A 16,104-nucleotide genomic window follows, 5' to 3' on the forward strand; every position below is an offset into this window, starting at 1 on the left:
TTGTGACACCCCCACCGCATGCAATGAGGGCTGCGAGGATTTGCCATTTTCTGAGCTGGGACCAGCAGGTACCTATATGTTATACATACTCCCAGGCAGAGCCCATCTAGTGGGCACGGCTTTTCTCCATACACTTGTATTGAGTCCAGCTTCCTGTGTACTGCGTCACTAGATGCTGCATGGCCTTGCTCCATACAAATGAATGCCCATTAGACTGGCTCTGCCCGGGAATTTGCAAAACGCATACATACCTGCCGGTCTCGGCACAAAAACTGGCTAATTGTAGCAGCATAGAATGCATGCGCTGGGAGGATTCCTAAGTCTGCAGTTATACATATGTAAGGGCAAAGATGATTGGCCTCGGGGAGACCAAAACATCCAACACCGCGGAGACACCATCACGTGTTTCTCAACGCAGTGATCCAGAACACTGCCCCCATCCCTTATGGGAAATATGCAAATGCATGTAGGATAGCTGCGGAGACACCATCACGTGTTTCTCAACGCAAGCAGTGAATAGCCAGGCCTTTCCCCGGGAAGGAACAACCACGGGAAGGGCAGCATCCAATAAAGGAAAACATCCAATACAGGAAAACCACCTATGCCAAGCATGGTATCCATCCACAGACAGCTGTTTCGGGGTGTTTGCCCCTCATCAGTGTGGAGTAGGAATCTGGCTATTAGGAGCAGTGCCTAGTAAAAGGCTGTAAGGGCAAAGATGATTGGCCTCGGGGAGACCAAAACATCCAACCTGCAGTTATACATAGACCCAGATGCCTAGAGGCACACTGAATTTGCAGAGTAGGCAAAACAAAAATTGTAACACGACCCTCAGTTTACACAAAACATTATGTTCAATGATGAGGCAAACTTTTTTGGGTGGGCCATTTATATGGATACACCTAAATCAAATGGGAATGGTGACAGTTTTCTTGCGTAGGGTGTCTTGCATTGAAATCTGCTGCAATGACCCAGATACTGCATTCACCAGATATCAACACAATTTCTATCCGCTCCTCACGTGTTATCCTCTGTGACATGTCAATGGATGTAAACAAAGAGAAACTTGTAAATAACGCACGGAAGAATAAAGTTACATTAAAACCAAGCACACCAATCTTTTTCTTGTGAAATTCTCAATAAATCTGATGTGTCACATGACCCTCTTCCCATTGGAAAAAATAAAGTTGGATCCAAAATGGTTGACTTCAAAATGGCCCCCATGGTCACCACCCATCTTGAAAAGTCTTCCCCCTCCCATATACTAATGTGCTACAAACAGGAAGTTGATATCACCAACCATTCCCATTTTATTTAGATGTATCCATATACATGGCCCACCCTGTAGATAGTTGATATATAAATAAATAGAGAGGTTCTCATCTATTCTCATGAACTTCCAATTTCATATATTCAATATTTATACATTATAGCATTTCAGAGTGAAGCTGTAATTTGTTAGTTTTACAGAGTGGCTTTCTAACCTTGCACCTGTTTATACTTGTCTTTTTCTGCTTGTTAGTGCTGGTCAATTTTTTGACATTTGTAGTATACACCTTCTGACTGAGTACTCCTTCCATCACCCTAAGGCATTTTTAAATAGAACTTAATCCTACCTGCCCATATAATTGTAGGCTTTTAATCCAGGAGAGGCATCATGTTAGGTTTAGGGTCCCAAGAAAGGGGTATACCTTGTCACTGGCTGTGGGGCCAATTTGTGCTATAAGTACCTTAATTTTTTATCCTGTTTTCTACAACAGTAATGCAGTTCCAATTTCAAATATTAAATCTTTACATATCATAGTATTTCAGAGTGAAGTTGTCATCATGCAAGAATATTGCTTTAGAATATAGGTATGGTCATTTAATTAAAGAAAACTAACTACCAAAAGTTTTGCATGTACTATTTATTGATCACAACTAGTGTTGAGCATTCCGATGCTGCAAGTATCGGGTATCGGCCGATACTTGCTGTATCGGAATTCCGATACCGGGATTCCGATACTCTTGTGGTATCGGGTATCAGGTATCGCAACAACATTAATGTTAAAATGTGTAAAAGAGAGAATTAAAATAAAAAATATCGCTATACTCACCTGTCCGACGCAGCCGGGACTTCAGCGAGGGAACCGGCAGCGTTGTTTGTTTAAAATTCGCGCTATTACTTGGTTACGTGAATTCCCGGCTTGTGATTGGTCAGGTCGGCCACGTTGCCGGGACGCGGACCAATCACAGCAAGCCGTGACGAAATTACGTCATGGCTTGCTGTGATTGGTCCGCGTCCCGGCAATATGGCCGCCCTGACCAATCACAAGCCGTGACGTCACGGGAGGCTGGACACGCGCCCATTTTAAAATGAGCGCGTCCAGCCTCCCGGCTTGTGATTGGTTGACCGCGGCGCAACCAATCACAAGCCGTGACGTCACGGGAGGCTGGACACGCGCCCATTTTAAAATGAGCGCGTCCAGCCTCCCGGCTTGTGATTGGTTGACCGCGGCGCAACCAATCACAAGCCGTGACGTCACGGGAGGCTGGACACGCGCCCATTTTAAAATGAGCGCGTCCAGCCTCCCGGCTTGTGATTGGTTGACCGCGGCGCAACCAATCACAAGCCGTGACGTCACGGGAGGCTGGACACGCGCCCATTTTAAAATGAGCGCGTGTCCAGCCTCCCGTGACGTCACGGCTTGTGATTGGTCAGGGCGGCCATATTGCCGGGACGCGGACCAATCACAGCAAGCCGTGACGTAATTTCGTCACGGCTTGCTGTGATTGGTCCGCGTCCCGGCAACATGGCCGACCTGACCAATCACAAGCCGGGAATTCACGTAACCAAGTAATAGCGCGAATTTTAAACAAACAACGCTGCCGGTTCCCTCGCTGAAGTCCCGGCTGCGTCGGAGAGGTGAGTATAGCGATATTTTTTATTTTAATTCTTTCTTTTACACATTTATATGGTTCCCAGGGCCTGAAGGAGAGTTTCCTCTCCTTCAGACCCTGGGAACCATCAGGAATACCGTCCGATACATGAGTCCCATTGACTTGTATTGGTATCGGGTATCGGTATCGGATTGGATCCGATATTTTGCCGGTATCGGCCGATACTTTCCGATACCGATACTTTCAAGTATCGGACGGTATCGCTCAACACTAATCACAACATAAAGAGAAATGCATTGTTTACAAATCCATAACTTAATATTATGTAGCATAACCTCTTGCTTTAACCCCTTAACATCTTGTCCATCATTACGTCTTTTAACGGTGACAGTTAAGTGTATAGCGCCCCCAGCGTCAGAAAATCTCTGTAGCCGAGACTCCAGAGAACATGATTTGGGTCGTCTTTCACCATCCCCGGTCTTGTGATTGTAGTTATTCAAAGAATAATGGCAACTGCAAAAAAAGTCTGATTTTCAATTCATTTCTCTCTCCTCTGATATGATCTAGAATACCAGAGGAGTGAGAAATGAGGTCTCCTGAGCCCCCCTGGTACCTCTATTATCCCTGGACCCTCCGTTTCCATCCCCTGGCCCCACGCAACATCTTCCCAGAAGATAATGATCTATCGAGATCTGCAGGCTGGTACCCAGCAACAATAGGAGATTTTTCCTATTGGTTCATTTTGATCAATGTGATAGACCCTATCACAGTGATAAAAATAAAAAAATAGTAAATCAAACCCCCATTTATCACCCCCTTAGTTAGGTAAAAATCATAAAATAAAAAAATGTATTTTTTTCCACTCTTTACAGTTAGGGTTAGGATTGGGGTTAGGGTTACGGTTGGGGTTAGAGCTAGGGTTTGGGTTGAGCTAGGGTTGGGACTAGGGTTGGCATTAGGGTTGGTGTAAAAGCTAGTGTTAGAGTTGGGACAGGGTTAGGGTTAAGGCTTTGCTTGGGGCTAGGGTTAGGATTGGGGTTAGGGTTAAGTTTGGGGCTACGTTTAGGGTTGGGGCTAGAGTTAAGGCTAGGGTTAGGGTTGGGGCTAGGGTTAGGGTTTTGTTGAAGTTAGGGTTGTGTTGGGGTTAGGGTTGTGCTGGGGTTACAGTTGTGTTGGAGTTACGGTTGGGGTTACAGTTGTGGCGTTGGGGTTAGGGTGGTTTTAGAATTAGGGTTGTGTTACGGTTATGGTTGTGCATAGGGTTGGGATTAGGGTTAGGGGTGTGTTGGGGTTAGCATTGGGGTTAGGGCTGTGTTAGGGTTGGAGTTAGAATCGGGGGGTTTCCACTGTTTTGGCACATCAGGGCATCTCCAAATGCAACATGGCGCCCACCATTGAGTCCAGCCAATTTTGTGCTCAAAAAATTAAATGGTGCTCCCTCCCTTCTAAGCCCTGCCATGTACCCAAACAGTGGCTTTCCCCCACATGCGGGGTATTGATATACTCAGGAAAAATTGCACAACAAATTTTATGGTTCAATTTCTCCTTATACCCTTGTGAAAATTAAAAAGTTTGCGTACAAATTAAATTTTTGGTGAAAAAAATAAAATGTTCATTTTTCCTTCGACATTGCTTTATTTCTTGTGAAGCACCTGAAGGGTTAATAAACTTCTTGAGTGTTATTTTGCACACCTTGAGTGGTGCAGTTTTTAGAATAGTGTCACTTTTGGGTATTTACTGTGATATTGTAAATTTTGCTGAAAAATCATAAATCGCTGGTCAATTTTTAACCCTTATAACATCCTAACCAAAAAAAGGATATTTCCAAAATTGTGTTGATGTAAAGTTGACATATGGGAAATTTTATTAATTAACTATTTTGTGTGACACGACTCTCTGATTTAAGGGCACAAAAATTAAAGTTTGAAAGTTGCTAAATTTCAAAAATTTTTGCAAAATTTCCATTTTTTTCATAAAAAAACACAAGTCATGTCGAAGAAATTTTACTGCTAACATGAAGTACAATATGTCACAAAAAATATTCTGATAAACAGTGGAATCCGTTTAAGTGTTCCAGAGTTATGACCTCATAAAGTGACAGGTGTCAGAATGGTAAAAATTGGCTTCGTCGTTAAGGTCAGAATTGGCTCAGTCACTAAGGAGTTAATTGCTGCATCACACCAATGGGACATTGAAGCCACTAGGGTATTTAAGACATCCTGAGGGATCTTGCTCTGTTCCATTTGCAAATCTGCAAACAATTTATCTTTATTATGGGTTTATAGGTTTAGGCCCCAACCTGTCGCCCTAAGTTCTCCCAAAGCTGCTCTTTAGGGCTTAAATTAGGTTGGCCATTGCAACAGGTGAACATTTTTCTTTGCTAACCAATTTTAGACTAAATTGGATGTGTGCTTAGGATCATTGTCTTGCTGGAATGTCTATCCCCTGTCTACTTTGGTTTTAACAGTATATCCTTGTGCATGGTAGCATTCATATTTCCATCAATTTTATACAGAGGGCCAATGACAGATGCAGAAAAGCAACCCCAAACTATGGCATTTCCAACATCTTGTTCAACTGTAGTTGTTTGGTACCTTACATCATTACGTTTTCCAACTGGGCTGTATATATAGTAATTGCGGTCTCTACCAAACAGATTGAACTTGGATTTATCTGACCACTACACCTTAGACCAATCTGTGTCTTTGGCAAACTCAAGTCAGACCTTTCGGTTCTTTGCAGAGATGAAAGGCTTCTTTACTGGAACTCGTGCATTCAGTCCTACAGCCTTTAGCCATCCCATCACAGTTTAGCGACTCACTTTTACCCCATATTCTTCATTAATTTCCTGCAAAATCTGTAAAGCACTTTTATAGACATCAAATACTGACTTTTTCTTAATAATGTGTTCAACTTTGGAGGAAGTTTTCCATAGTCGTTCACTTCTAAGTTTGTCAGCTTTCTTTTTCCTCAATTGATTCTCTACCTTTTTTGGCTTTTGCCTGACTTCACTCTCAAAATAATAAGCTTCATCACATCTGGTGATAAAATGGGCTTTGTCTTTGCCATGTTTTAACCAAAAAACACACAAGCAGAAAAAATAAAAAAAATGTAGGTAAAATTTGTCTACGCATGACAAAATATGCAAAACATTTGACAGATCAAATGTTGAAAACTAACACATAAAGGAATAAATTAATGTCAAACACAATTTTCAGCCTTATAACTCAACCATTTCCTTCCAGTTTACTAAAATCACAAGGAAAATGGCATCAAAATGGCATCACAACAACCAGACAGAAGTAATCACACTTTAAAAAAAACGCAAAACTTTTAGTGGCTACTGTAAAGGCCCTGCCTAACAGTCCTTGTGCTATATTACACACATACACTGATCTTTCGAAAAAAGTATTTCTATAGTTTGTTTATTATGTAAATGAGGGTTTTGACTAGTCAAGGGGCCCACTTAGCATGGCCCACTTAGTCGGTCCACTTAGCATGTTATCACACCCTTGTGGGCATGATAACATGACTTACAAGTGCCAACTGTTATGGAACTGCAACACAGAACTAGGATAGAAGGGGGAGAACTGACCCTGCACTGAGACTAGGCTGATTCCCTATGATGGAGTGGGCGACCCATTCCTAGCAAATAGACCCACCGACGATCCTATGCTAAACTCAAGCGAACACCTATAGATAGGGGAAAGGAGGTCCCTGAAAGATCTAAAGACTGGGTATAAAAACAGGTCACCTCCTAATAGAAAACACAGAGATGGCTGCTGAAACCAACTGAAAACAGAAACTAAGGATAGCAGAACCAGAGATCCCAGAACTGCACAATATCAAACACAGAAAGCTATCAAAGCACCTAACCAGAACTCTAGTGGATTAACACTGTTGTCCAGCAAGGACTGGGAGGCAGGTGCGGGGTAATAAAGGGAGATACAATCACCTGACCTAAGACAACCCAGCACCAGGGGAAAAAGATCAGCAGCCAGAAAACCACAACAAGATGGCGAATGGTCAAAAACAAGACAGATTCTAACACCAGCATCATCACTAGTGCTACACATACCTCACACATGCAAATGGCTTCTTCTCCTTTCATTCATTGATCATCTGACACCGTGTGTAAGTGTGCTGGCTTCAGAGAAGCATGCTGAGCATAATTGAAAGTCTCTGCCCTTGGATATTCTGTGTGGTATCCAATTTTTTTCTGTATCCTTAGGCTTGAATGGGTGAGTCTCATCCAACACTCGGAAGAGAACATTGCCTTATACTATATTTTTTCTCATGGACAGTCGGACCAAGAGAAAAATTCTTTATCTGAACAGCACTATTGTATAACATGGGTCATTGTGCTGTCCATGTGCTATCTGATCAAAAATTGGACAGCACAAGTCTAATTTGTATGGTCGTCTGCATAAGTCCTGATACCTAGTAAGTGCACAAAATCAGGTCTCCAACACATCTGTTAAAATAAAAATAAAGTGATCAACCCCTTTAAACTATGTTTATATACTTCAGCAAAATGTTTCATCCAGCAGAAAAACCACAATTTTGTTATTAAAAATGTTCATGCAATTAGAAAGAATCATAAATAACTGCCTATTATTTACTGCTGAGTAGAGATGAGCCACCTCCCTAGTGTTCGGGTTCGGTTCAGTTCGTCGAACAGGGTTCGCCGAACTGTTCGACGAACTGTTCGACGAACTGTTCGACGAACACCGTCGAACCTCATTGAAACCAATGGCATGCAAACACAAACACAAACAAACACATGGAAAACACATAGAAAACACCTTAAAAGGTGTCCAAAAGCTGACAAACTGCTCAGAAGACACAACAATCACATGGAAAAGTCACAACTACACATAGTCATGCGAAAAGAAAAGAGGTGGATTAGTAAAAGGAGGAGGAGACACAGATATAGGCAAGTCATGCCCTGCTAAAGTTAAGAAAGGCTGGAGTAAAAATCTAAACTCACTCTACCAACACCCAGACGTCTTGACAAAAAAAAAAAAGAAATATCTTTAGGTAGAATGGCGGCGGGTCCATTCAAAACAATTTCCTTAGAAGACGTAGTGGTACCCCCGTTGGGAGTTGTGCCAAAAAATGAATCCAATACATTCAGACTAATCCACCATTTGTCATATCCAAGGGGCAGGTCAGTAAACGACAACATCGACGCGGAACCAAGTACAGTACTATGTACTGTACCTCCTTTGACAAGGCAATCAGGTGGGTCAAGAAGTTGGGAAGGGGCACCCTACTGGCCAAAACAGACATTGAGGGGGCGTTCCGGTTACTACCTGTGCCTCTGAATAGTGTCCTCCCATTGGGCTGCTTCTGTGAAGGAGCATACTACATAGATCGCTGTTTGCCCATGGGGTGCTCCATATCCTGCTCACTATTTGAGGCATTTAGTTGCTTCCTCGAATGTGTCGTCATGGACGTTTGTAAGGCGGCACATATTATCCATTACCTCGACGACTTCTTATGCCTGGGTCCAAAATATTTGCCACAGTGTGAAAACACGCGGTAGTCCACCTGTGAGAAGGAGAGAGCTGGAGGGAGAGTGGACACCCCAGAGCTGAGGGGTTAGATTGAGAAAGAAAGAAGGCGGTGTAGCTTGCTTCATGGGTGGGGTACTCTGCTGAGTAGCAGAAATTGCTACTAGGCCCAAAAGGATTTCCTTGGCCAAATGCCATTAAAAAATAGTAGTTAGGTAAACAGGCGGTGTAGCTTGCTTCATAGGTGGGGTACTCTGCTGAGTAGCACAAAATGCTATTAGGTACAAAACGATTTCCTGGGCTAGATCAGTTAAAAATTAGTAATTAGATCAACAGGCGATGTAGCTTGCTTCATGGGTGGGGTACGCTGCGAATTTTTGGCGATGCTTGTAGCAATGGTCGTAAGAAAGGGATCATAGCAGATTGTCCACGAAAAGAAGTAGACATCTTACTTTGGCTGGAAGATGGTCTTTCTTCTGCAGATGTTACTGTTGCTTTACCACCTACCCCACGGACACAACCTTTTTTTCCCTTTCCAACACGCCTATTCCCCTTTCCACCAGCAGCAGGCCTTTTGCCACTCATTTTAGTGTTTAATTGGCAACTCTGTATCTGAAGTTGTTGGCACAACAACCGATGGATGAAAACCGAGCAGAACTGAATGGCCAAACTGTGGTACTAGGCCCAAAACTATCAACTGGATTAGATGCAGGGAAATAGAGATACACAGGCAGTATAGTTTGTTTCACAGGCGGGCTACTCTGCTGACGTGCAGACAATGCTACTAGGCCCAAAACTATCAACTGGATTAGATGCAGTGAAAATAGAGATACACAGGCGGTATAGTTCGTTTCACAGGTGGGCTACTCTGCTGACGTGCAATGCTACTAGGCCCAAAACCCCAAAACGATTTACTGGTTAGATGCAGTTAAAATTGAGATACACAGGCGGTGTAGCTAACTTCACAGGCGGGCTACTCTGCTGACGTGCAGACACTGCTACTAAGCCCAAAACCCCAAAATGATTTACTGGGTTAGATGCAGTAAAAATTAAGATACACAGGTGGTGTAGCTAGCTTCACAGGCGAGCTACTCTGCTGACGTGCAGACAATGCTACTAGGCCCAAAACTATCAACTGGATTAGATGCAGTGAAAATAGAGATACACAGGCGGTATAGTTTGTTTCACAGGTGGGCTACTCTGCTGACGTGAAGACAATGCTACAAGGCCCATATCTATCAACTGGATTAGATGTAGTGAAAATAGAGATACACAGGTGGTATAGTTTGTTTCACAGGCGGGCTACTCTGCTGACGTGCAGACACTGATACTAAGCCCAAAACCCCAAAATGATTTACTGGGTTAGATGCAGTAAAAATTGAGATACACAGGCGGTGTAGCTAGCTTCACAGGCGGGCTACTCTGCTGACCTGCAGACAATGCTACTAGGCCCAAAACTATCAACTGGATTAGATGCAGTGAAAATAGAGATACACAGGCGGTATAGTTTGTTTCACAGGCGGGCTACTCTGCTGACGTGCAGACACTGCTACTAAGCCCAAAACCCAAAAACGATTTACTGGGTTAGATGCAGTAAAAATTGAGATACACAGGCGGTGTAGCTAGCTTCACAGGCCGGCTACTCTGCTGACTTGCAGACACTGCTACTAAGCCCAAAACCCCAAAATGATTTACTGGGTTAGATGCAGTAAAAATTGAGATACACAGGCGGTGTAGCTAGCTTCACATGCGGGCTACTCTGCTGACATGCAGACACTGCTTCTAAGCCCAAAACCCCAAAACGATTTACTGGGTTAGATGCAGTAAAAAGTGAGATACACAGGCGGTGTAGCTAGCTTCACAGGCGGGCTACTCTGCTGACGTGCAGACACTGCTACTAATCCCAAAACCCCAAAACGATTTACTGGGTTAGATGCAGTAAAAATTGAGATACACAGGCGGTGTAGCTAGCTTCACAGGCGGGCTACTCTGCTGATGTACAGACACTGCTACTAAGCCCAAAACCCCAAAACAATTTACTGGGTTAGATGCCATAAAAATTGAGATACACAGGTGGTGTAGCTAGCTTCACAGGCGGGCTACTCAGATGACTATTAGACAATGCTACTAGACCAAAAAGATTGGCTGAGCTAGATTACACCAAATGCTGTGACTAACACTTGCACAGCACTGGCTCAGACCTGCCTGGCAATCAGTGCTATGAACTGCTGTAACCTACCCTGAAAAGGGCTGATATTACAACTAGTCCCAACTCCCGACTCCCTCAACCTATCTCTCAGAAAATTCGCTGGCAAAAAATGACTCTTTGACTGTAAAGCGCCCACAGCAGCAGCGGTGCCATCTAACACTGAGCTGCAGCAGTGACGAAATGGTGACGACGGGGCAAATGGCTGGTTCTCATTGGGCAAGGAGTGACATGTGACATACACAGCCAATGACACATGCCCTTGCTTGTCTGCATCACATGCACAGTGCTGTGTGTGTGCGTACTGCTGATAGGCTGAGAGACTGCACCACCCCTCTGTAAATGCAGGAAAGAAAAACAAAAATGGAGATCGGCATTATTTCAGCACAGATCTATCCCCCGCCCCTCCCCCCCCCGCCCACTATACACTGAAACAGTCCATTAACAATGATAAACAATTTTAATGTGCAAATCAAGCTAGGCTTTTGGTGAACGAACAGTTATTGAACAGAAACTCGAACAGACGAATTTTAAGCAAATTGTTTGGGTTCGCCGAACGACTCGAACACCGCCCAAAGCAGCCCAAAACGAATTTGAAATTGGCGAACAGTTCGACTTGAACACCGCTCATCTCTACTGCTGAGATCACCCAAATCACATACTGTATTATTCTGATTATAAAACATGCTTTTTTTCCTCCAAATGTGAGAGGAAAATCAGGGTGCGTCTTAAAGCCCGAAGTGTGATTACCTAGGGCTTGAGGAAATTAAGCAGGGCCACTGGATCGCTGCTTCAGGAGGTCATCAGAGACAGGTACTGGGTTATGCTGTGGTGCTTGAGATCTCAGAAGGTGTCAGCGCTGGTGAGCGGAGTCCATTTTTCTTATGACGTCCTTGCAGTGATCTTCAGGAAAATAGTATTCACAGTATCAAATAGGATAAATTTGTAAGAGTGGAAATAGACTAGCTCACCAAAAAAATGTGATACTTTACTGTGAATACTTTTTGAAAAAGTACCCATTTATTACAGGTTTCCTTGCTGGTCCGGGTAATAGGGAGACATGGGTCCTGGATGCCAGGAATGTATTTAATGAATGAACCACTAAAAGTGGTTGTTAGGGCTGGCGGAACGCACCAAATAATTATAAGGATGGTATAAGGTGCGTTCGCAGCCTGGGGTCCACAGTGCAGAGATGGAACCTGCTGCTGAGCAATGGCGGAAGGACGCTTGCTCACATGTGGGTTAGACCTCACCCAGTATGAATGGAAGCGAACTCTGTTGTTTCACAGAGTTGCCAAATAAATGCTGCACCCTGTTAGCAGTCACAGGGTGCAGCTGAAAGACACTGGTGGGATCCCTATGAATCACCCCCACTAGACTGGTGATTGGACTCGTTCTGACCCTCGTTGACTTTTGAGCCCGTGCCTGAGGATGCCCTGAGTCAGATGCAGAGTCCAAGTGGGAATTCCCACCCTACACTGACCGATTGTCAGGACAGAACAAAGAATTTACTGCACAAGAGTGTGTGCAGACGGTGCTCTGGCGGACACCACTAACCACCCAAACTTGGGCCAGGAAAGCGCTCTCTTAGCACACGGTGCCGCACTGGCGGTCACTGCTAACAGACATAGTATCGTGTGCTAGATGTGCGGGATAGCACTGTCAGGCACTAGGTAGCTTCCACCATTCGCAAACAGTCAAAAACACTATGGATGGGAATGATTCGGAGCTTCATCCATTGACAGGCATACATCCACACACACATTAGCAAGTTCATACTAGCGCATGGCTGTGTGGCCATGCGAACCTTTTATAGTGGAAGTTCTCCAGGACCTTCCTAATGGTCCAATAGGAGCTGCTACAGAACCTGAGCATGTGACCTCCGACCTCCAATGAGAGGTCGTCCCTTGGGCATGCTCAGTAGAAGAAAAGCAGATTGCCGCTGATCAGTACTGGTTACGATGGATGAGCCTAGAAGGACAGCAGTATCCAACCGCACAGTATCAGCTTGAGCCCGACGTTGGGACTTCACTGCAGGCTTCACTGCAGCTGGAGGAGAATAGGAGACCGCAGAGGAGATGGTTCGAGATCCCCCGTGCAGCGGCGGGAACTCGACATCTAACAGTGGTTCCTCTAAATCACCAGATCTGAGAAAATTATTTAATGAGTTGACTGGTTGCTATAGGGATAATATCAAATCGTGGTAGGAGGTGCAGTCCCTTAAAAATTATATAAAAAACAAAATCATCCCTAGGGGACTACGTATTAGTATTGTACCAGCACATTGTACCAGCACAAAGAAGTAGGACCTCTACTCATTCAGCTGTGGCGCAAAGAACTTATAGACAGCGCTGTCAGATTTATGCAAATTCTCTAAATGGAAGAAAAATTCACTTTGGAGAGAACAGGAAAAAAACTAACTGTATTGAGAACATCACAATACTTAAAAGTGACCCTGATTTTAATAGGAGAGAATTGATCCTACAATCTAATGTCGAACGCTTTTAGGCGGATATAAAAGAAAGAAAGCAAAAACAATTTAATCAGAACAACCTTGATTTTAAGAACAACAAGGTCTTTAACCTTCTGGCTGAGGACACTGGTACATGATCAACGGTCAGCAATGATATATCTTCCTCTGATATTGAGATATCGGATAGTGAAAGAGGTGAACCCATCAGAAAGTTGGAGAGAGAGAACTTGAATATAGACACCAGACTATGAAGAGAGGGGTGGGGAAGACCAGGCAAAAGATTTGGTTCAGGGAGGGGTGGTTCCAACTACCACACATCAAATACCACTCTCTCTGGTGCTTCCTCATCCCCCTCTTCCTCAGGCCATTTTTAAGAGAGAAGAAATTTCGGGGCCCCATACCATTTAAGGGAGCGAGTTGTAAATCTGCGATATTGATTAAAAAGCGGCATAGTAACAGAATAATCAATTTGTCATCGCACACTCTTACTGACTGGGAGAGATCTGTTCTAATGAAGGGTCTATTCTTCATACCTACAAACAAATATGACAACTGTGACTGGATAAAGGATATCAGCCTTTTTTCTAGAAAGTTGAGATGGAGAAGATTCTCTAAGTTAAACGACCAGGCTGAATGTACTGCCTTGGGCATTGATGTAGATGATCTATCAGATGTGAGGATCTTGGCTGGTTTGTTAGAGGAAGGGTCAAGACCGGAAGGATAGGGACCATTCATGGACCTTAAACATAGTAGCACCAGAATGCCCCCTTTGTTGGATAACAGTCACATTGGCATCTTTGCCAAACTTGTAACAGCAGATTTGAAAAAGCTCGGGACAACAAGACAAACCAAAAGATCTAATTTCTCTCCTATGGAGAGGAAAGCTTTGGACGATCTGTCCTTGAATAGAAAACTGTTTTTTAAGTCTTCTGACAAGGGGGGCAATATAGAGGTGATGGACCACACTACCTATAGAGATATGTGCCTTAAGATCCCCATGAATAGGTCAACACTTGGCACACTGTGGAAGAACCCCACTGTTGACTTTATAGTCAAGTCAATACTTACCTCAGCCCTGGACTCATGTATCATTTCAAAAAAATGTGAAGGATTTCATGTTGCAAAAAATGCCCACTGTACCAGTATTTTATGCTCTACCCAAGGTGCATAAGGGCTTGCCCCCTCTCAAGGGATGCCTGATTGTCTCTGTCAATGATTCCATATTACAAAATTGTGCAGTGTATATAGACAGGGTTTTGAGGCAATTCGTTACGGCCCTTCCATCCTATATAAGGGATACCTCGGACTTACTGTTGAAAATAGAGGACATCGCCCTGGGCAAGAACACCTTGCTGGCCGGCATTGATGTTGAGGCATTATACAGCAGCATCCCCTATCATATACTTTTTTTATGGTGTCCGCTACAACCAGCTCAGGGTCACCCACCTAAGCCAACTTGCTCCTGGGCTGGTGGGAGGACACCTTCGTCTTTGGAGATGGCCTGTCAACATGGTAGTACCCCCAGATTACTTTCTGGGGCCGCTACGTTGATGACATCCTGATTTTTTGAACTGGAGATGTCCTCTCTTTCAACAGATTTGTCCGAGAGCTAAATTACAATGTTATTGGCTTCAGGTTTACCACAGAGCCTGACTTGAACTCCATCAATTTTTCTAGATATCAATATTCAGAATGACAGTGATGGCCATTTGGAAATGTGGGTCTGCTTGGTTGGGGCAGCCACCATCCCCTCAGCCTTCATAACGGCATTCCCAAGGGGCAATATTTAAAAATTAAAAGAAATTGTTCCAAAACACCTGTCTTTTATACACAGGGTAGGGAACTGAGGGATAGATTCCTGGACAGGGCTATCCTAAAAGAGTCATTCAGGAGGCCTTTCAGCAAGTCGAAACCCGCACAAGATCTAGTCTCCTGCACCCCCAGGAAAAGAGTGATGACAACTGTCTGTGGATAATAGGTAATTTCAACAGTTGTTCCTGGGAGGTTAGAGAGATTATCAATAAATATTGGAACATACTAAAAGCTGATAATGAGATATGTCAATTCTTACCCGACCTACTCGCTATCACTTTTAGGAGAGGCAGATCAATTGGGGACCATCTTGTCCATAGTAATTACACTCCGCCACCCAAAAAAGGTTCTTGGTTGGATAGGAGGTGAGTTGGTACTTTCAAATGTGGTGGCTGTTCTTTCTGCAGTTTTGTGGAGGTTGGAAAGCAATTCCGCAGTGAGTCCACAGGTAGGTCTTACCAAAGTAGACACTTTGCTAATTGCAAAACTGTCGGTGTGATCTATCTTTTCAAATCCACCTGCTCCCTAAACTACATGGGAAAAACAAAGAGAGAGTTTAGGTGATGCATTGGTGACCACTTGGGGGACATCAGGCATGCCATGGACACACCAATATCAAGACATGTCCTGGATGTGCACCAGGTTGATTTGGGATCCTTTTCTTTCAACGTTATTGAGGTGATCACCCCGTCAATTAGATGAGGTGATTGGAATAAAAAAATACTACAGAAGGAATTGAGGTGGATCCACAGGCTGGACTCTGTCTTTCCGAGAGGTTTAAATAAACAGATGCAATTTGGTTGCTATCTTTGAAACTCTGACCCTGTTCTCCCATTCCTTTGGATCTTTAACTATATGTAACCTAATTACCTTCATCGGCCCTAATGGACCTTGGTGATCTCATTTGAGTCTCCTTACGTAAGGGGAATTATATTGGAAATATTTATTTCATTTGCAGTTCTCACTTGGGTGTTGTTTATTTATTTGTATATTTTTCTCACATTACATATTGAAATATATTCTGTATTATAAAACAATATGAGACTTACTATTGCATGCATTCAGTATTTGCTTCTGCAGAGTAGCCCTCCTATTGTGCATGGACTTTGGGTGCCACATTGTGGCATACGGGGAATCTTCCCTTTGCGAATATCTGTACCAGTGTACCAACCCATTACTCTCACTATGCAGAATCGGCAGCTGTCATCTCCGCTCCA

The sequence above is a fragment of the Ranitomeya variabilis genome, chromosome 3 (genome assembly GCF_051348905.1).
Source record: "Ranitomeya variabilis isolate aRanVar5 chromosome 3, aRanVar5.hap1, whole genome shotgun sequence".
NCBI classification, from domain to species: domain Eukaryota; kingdom Metazoa; phylum Chordata; class Amphibia; order Anura; family Dendrobatidae; genus Ranitomeya; species Ranitomeya variabilis.